Raw genomic sequence first — 6,213 nt, forward strand, 5'->3', positions numbered from 1 at the left:
AGATAAAAACAGACCCTGTTATTTCAGTTGTTAGTATCATCATGGGGCTCCCCTGCACGCCTCCCCAGCAGTGCCAGAAGGCATGCTTGCCATCTGCAGCAGACCACTGCTCAAGGAGTGTTAGGCTGCTTGCTAACAAAGCCAGGCCTCAAAGCACAGGCATTTGCTGGCTGGTTGGCTTAGAAGGAGAAGCCTCACAGCACCACAAGTAGGAATAAGGACTTAAAAGATTGCTATCACAATCCTCCCTCTTGAGGAAAGGAAATTCTGGTCTGTCCTTCCCCAGACTCCCAGTAATGCAAGAGAAACTCTGCCTTTCCAAGGCATTGTGATTACCTACAGCAGAGGCCAGAGAGAGAAGAAATCCCCCTTTGACATCTCAGCTATTCAATTTAGCTCTCAGAATGCGAGACATGCATGATGCCAAGATGTTCCTGATCATCTCACACCTAGCCCCTTTTACAAAGCTAACCCAAATTCCTATTCTTCTCCTGCTGCCTCTCTGTGAGCCCCGAGGGCAAGCCACAGCCTGGGAATGGCATCACTCCAGCAAACACACACAAGCTGTTACCTGCATGTACTTTCAGGACAGCAGTCTGTGGGCCCTTCCTAAAGGAGCTTTAGGAAGTGAGACTCTTCTGTGGGTTTGCTTTGGGGTTTTTTGGGTTTTTTTTTCAGAATTGGGGTAGAATCAGAAGAGTTTTTTTTTAAGTTTACTTATTGCTCTTAGAGTCTTCCTGGAAGACTGACTGTCCTGGACTGACTAGGCTCTTTGAGTCTTCCTGGACTGACTATCCACTGAAGATGATGTAGTTAACCAGCCTAGCACACTACACGAGGAGTGGGTCAGCAGACACATGGCCTCTCTGAAGTAGGAAAATGTATATGGGACTTGCTCTCTGGTTGATGCCTCATCTTCACTATGCAAAATAAACAAACAAAATGGAAGTCAACTCAGCAGAAGCCCCCATGAAAGCGTTTTTACCATTTCCAGGTGACATTTTAATGTGTGTTCACATTTTCTTAGCTAACTTGGAAGCAGGGTCCTGTCCTGTTTCCTTTCTGGCCCCAAGCTACTGGGAAAGGCATCTTCCTGCTTCTAACACACATGGAAACCAAGATATAGCGATATTGCTCACAGGTGCTTCAAGCTGTGGCACAACTGGGAACCAGACCAAGAGTCTTCCTCTAGCCACTACATCAGGAAAAGAGAAGGAGCTACTCTAGTGTCATCAATAAAGTGTTTGAGCATATTACAGGTATTATCCCAGGCCCTTCAGTTTTTACTTTGTCAGGACTTGATCAAGTCATCTGTATGTCTTCTGCATAAGGGTTTTCACCAAGTACATGAGACACAAGCTGCGGGAACGCCTGCCCTGGCAAGTTCAGCCCGGCCGCACCCCGAACCTGCTAGACATGGGCCATTGAAAGCATTGCGGCATGGGCTAGGGCTGGAAGGATGGATTTTGTGTTGTATTTTGTTACTTTAATTACCAAATCCACTCTGCCGAGCCCAGGAGCAAAGCTCACGCTCTCAGAGACACCGTGCAACTGGACCGAAGAGCTCTCCCCGCCCCACGTGCCAGGTCTTGAGACAGGACTACAACTCAGCCGAGCAACAGGGCTTTTGCGTGCCTTGAACCATCACCTCCCTTGCTCCTGACCGGCACAGGGGCTTTGCCCCGCCTGCCGCAGAAGCGGTGTCCCGCCGCCCCTCCGCTTTCTCCCAGCACCCCGCGCAGGGGCCGGGAGAGGCTTCGCCGCTGCCCCGAGCTCCGGCCGCTGGGGGCCTGCCCCCCCTCCCGGAGACTCACCCTGCCGCGATCACCTCCTTGCCCCGCTCAGCAGCCGCCGGCCCGCCAGCCCCCGCGCTGTGCCCGGGCTCCGCGCTCCCGGCCGGGCTGGGAGGAGGCAGCGGCCCCCGCAGCGCCGGAGGAGGAGCCGGGCGGGGGCTGCCTCCGACGCACTCAGCCCCTTACCGCGGGACCGAGAGGGTTCCGCAGCCCCCCGTCGCCAGCCAACGAGAGCCCCATCAGCCACTCCGCTTTCCCCGATGGTCCCTAACCTCCAAGGCACAGGTCTTGGGTAGTACCAGCTAAAAAAAGTTGGTGATGAATTGCATTTTACCTTTTCTCTGCAAGACTCTGTACTGCGTAGCCCGCGTACACCCAAGGGGTTTGCAAGCAGCCTCCTTTACATTCGGATTTATATTGGCTCCAGCTGTGACAGCCTCTTCCCCTCACCTGCACCACATCGTGGCACGAGGATGGGGAGGGGAAAACTCCCAACCCAGGAACATCTGTACTCACTAGCTTACGTTTAAGAGTCACATTAACATCAACAGGGGACAGCTGAACATACCAACCCTTCTGCCTGGCACACAGCTTGATGGGCCTGCAGGCAACGCCAAGAAGTAAAATCAGACTGGGGCTGGTTTTGTACCATCAACACCCATAAGAAAACCCCTCTTTTGAGGCTCTTTCCCCTAATGCTTTATTTTCGACAGAAAACTATTCTTCACCCTATTCACAGCTACAGCACCTGGAAAAATTATTTAAGGGGGCTCATTTTGAAAATGCTGGGGGGTGGGGGGTTTGTTTGGTAGGGGGTTGTGTGTTTTGGTTTTGTTCCACAGGTTGTCCTTGGTTTCAGTTGTTGGGGTGGGTGGGCAGTTGAAAAACAGGGGTGCAAGTGTAGGAGAAAATAACTACACGAGTTCCTATTCTTTGAAAAGTGGTAGCTGTATGAATTGCTACATTTCCTAAAAACAAAGTGGAATTTCAGTGTGCAGTAAGATAATTTCATTAACAGATTCCCTTACTAGGTGATCAGCATTCCTTATTCTGCCTGCCACTCCTTTTCTCCAGTAGGACACAGTGCCTACCATGGAGGCTCATTGTGGAAGCAGTCCTTACCCTTGAAAGCTGAGCAGTGCAAGAACTCCACAGTAAGGGTAAAGGGCTGAACCCCAATTGGGTGTTCTCCCTGACCCATCCCAAGGGTCAGCTGGGCTGCAGGCAGGAGGCAGAGCTGCATACTGTGGTGCACAGCAATGAAACAACACTCTTACAACTAACAGCACCTTCAGAAAATGTGAAGAGATGCTTAGGAGTGGAGGAGAGGTCAGATTCACTCATAGCTAAGAGTTTGAAAGCAGAGCAAGACCTCACAAGTTCAAGCCTTAAGATAGCACCGACTTCCAAAAGCGCTGTACCACCTTGCCCTGGCAGGTTTAACCAGCATCTAACACGTGCAATCACTGCTAACTGCACAAGACTGAGCACTTCTAGTTGAAGAGTATCTTGCACATCTCTCTTCACACACAGAGCTAAACACATCAACTATTTCATAAGATGTACAGACAAAACACTCCCTTGCCCCTACTCAACAGTATGTAAAGAAGGGAAAGCAACACCAAGTGCTAAATAACATCTAAACGTTTCAGTCAAAACCAATCATCAAGAGTATACTTTAGTTCTTCCAACAATGAGCTGTAAGTGAAAAAATGTTCTTTTAAAGGACTGGGATTTCTGAAAAACACCAGGCTTCATTATTTTTGTTGACACTGTTCCCCTCTCAGAAGTGCTATGCCCTTCTGGAGTTTCTGTTCAGTTGTTTGTTTTCCCTCTAGATAAGTATTTTTATTTACCAAGAGCACAGATGTTACAGTCTACAGTGGTTCATGTATCTTTTGTTCATACACAGAAATGTACTTCAAAATTAGATTCTATGCTGGCCTTTAGAAAAACTTAACAGCTATTAATTATGTTTATCACTTCAGGAATAGGTTTCAATTATAGATTAAAAGGAGCAGAGAAAAATAAAGCCAGAGGAACTCAGGGCTACATCACTGCTCAGGCCACATCTTGAGTCCTGTGTCCAGTTCTGGGCCCCTCAGTTTAGGAAAGATGCTGACTTGCTGGAACATGTCCAGAGAAGGCAACAAAGCTGGGGAGGGGTTTGGAGCACAGCCCTGTGAGGAGAGGCTGAGGGAGCTGGGGTTGCTTAGCCTGGAGAAGGAGGTGGCTCAGGGGAGACCTTATTGCTGTCAACAACCTCCCTTCAGGTAGTTGTAGACAAGTGGGGGTTGGTCTCTTCTCTCAGGCAACCAGCACCAGAACAAGAGGACAGAGTTTCAAGCTGCACCAGGGGAGATTTAGACTGGATGTTAGGAAGTTCCTTATAGAGAGAGAGATTGGCCATTGGAATGGGCTGCCAAGGGAGATGGTAGAGTTGCCATCACTGGAGGTGTTTAGGAGGAGACTTGATGGGGTGCTTGGTGCCATGGTTTAGTTGATTAGATGAAGTTGGATGATAGGTTGGACTCGATCTCAAAGGTCTCTTCCAACCTCATTCATTCTATTCTAAGAAGTCACAAAATCACAGAACTGTCAGGGTTGGAAGTGATCCCAAAGATCATCTAGTTCCAACTCCCCTGCCATAGGCAGGGACACCCTTCACTAGTTCACATTGCCCAGAGCTACATTCAGCCTGGCCTTAAAAACAGGTCCATGATGTTTCCACCTTCCTCAGCTGATTTGTCCCTACATCAGTGCTCCAAAAGATTTAATCTGGATGAAGGGAGTGAATTAAGTCTCTCAGATGTATGAAATCTCTTACTTTTCCTTTCCTTCTACTGTCCAGGATTAGTCAGACAACTCAGCTGCACTATACATATATCTTCAAGTGAAACACCAGAAATCACAGATTTGCCTTAGCAGAACCAAAGGTTCACTCTTCCTTTCTTCTGCTTATAAAGCATAAACAAAGTGACTGCTTTTGGTTGCTGCAAAGTCCTCTTCTGAAATGCAATTGACTAATAGAATAGAGTAAACCAGGTTGGAAAAGACCTTCGAGATCATCATCCAACCTGTCACCCAACACCATCTAATCAACTAAGCCATGGCACCAAGTGCCTCATCCAGTCTCATTTTAAATACTTCCAGTGATGGTGACTCCACCACCTCCCTGGGCAGCACATTCCAATGGCAAATCACTCTTTCTGTGAAGAACTTCTTCCTAACATCCAGCCTAAACCTCCCCTGATGCAGCTTGAGACTGTGTCCTCTTGTTCTGTTGTTCTGTTGGTGGTTGACTGGGAAGACTGGTAGGAGGGATGGTATATGGAAAAGCCAGAGGAGGATTAAAGCTTTGCATGCAGGCAAATGCTTGCGAAAGCCATTACAGCACAAAAAAACCCAACTTCAGAGACCCAAATCCAAGAGGTTAATTACCAACTAATTGAAGCCATTTAACTGCAATAAAACAGTAAGTCAAACAAAAATATTTCACTTTCACAACAAGTTTAATCCCCAGACCCTTCTAATTTGCCCAAAGCCTGGAGCAAAAATATATCCTCTTCCAAGGGAGCAGAAAAGCTGAAATTTCAATTATCAAATGTCTACTGTGCTGTCTGAACAGTTAATTCAGCATTCCTTAGCAACACTGCCCCTGGAGGAGTCAGAAATGACTATTAGGTACCAACTACATTTTACAGAAAGAGTGAAAATCTGTTAATAAGCTGGCATGGTATTTTTGTCATACCTCAGAACAGGACTTTTTTTCTCTTATCATGTGAACAAAATTTGATGGGGTAGAAATCCTGACAGGAGAGCTAGAGACAAAATACCTCCAATATAATTTACTTCAACACAAGTTGAAGTACTTTTAATTAACTTCAGCACAGTGTAAGTGTAAATAAAGAACTGTGAGCATTTAAGTGTTTACTGATTTTAGAGTGAATTAGTTACATGAAGACCAAGACAAGATTCAGTCTTTAATGATGCTGAAACCAAGTTTAAGAAGAACAATTTTCAGTCTAAATTCACATTGGAAGTGAAGCCAAGAGAAGACTAAACAGGGTAAGGTAACAGTTTTCCCAAGTAAAACTAATGGTTCTGAAGTTGAAGCAAGCTTTACAATTAGAGTAATTTCAAATGCAAGTCTGCAGAGTAAACTCACAATGCCATGGCCTTTCCATAAAGTTCTGTGCATTCAACAGCAAAATAAAAAGCAAAAAGCCTCAGCAGCACTCTGTGGTATAAAACAAAACCAGAACAGTAAATTTAGCTTGCAGCTTTGAAATCCTTCAAGCTACATACTTATCTCACAGTAACAAAGCAAGCATACAAACACAGGCATGCAAACAGCAGAACTACTACCAAGTGACTCATTTTTAAGCTGATGAATACACTTGGTCCTTCCACAAATGGA

Source organism: Dryobates pubescens, chromosome 8 (genome assembly GCF_014839835.1).
Source record: "Dryobates pubescens isolate bDryPub1 chromosome 8, bDryPub1.pri, whole genome shotgun sequence".
Lineage (NCBI taxonomy): Eukaryota > Metazoa > Chordata > Aves > Piciformes > Picidae > Dryobates > Dryobates pubescens.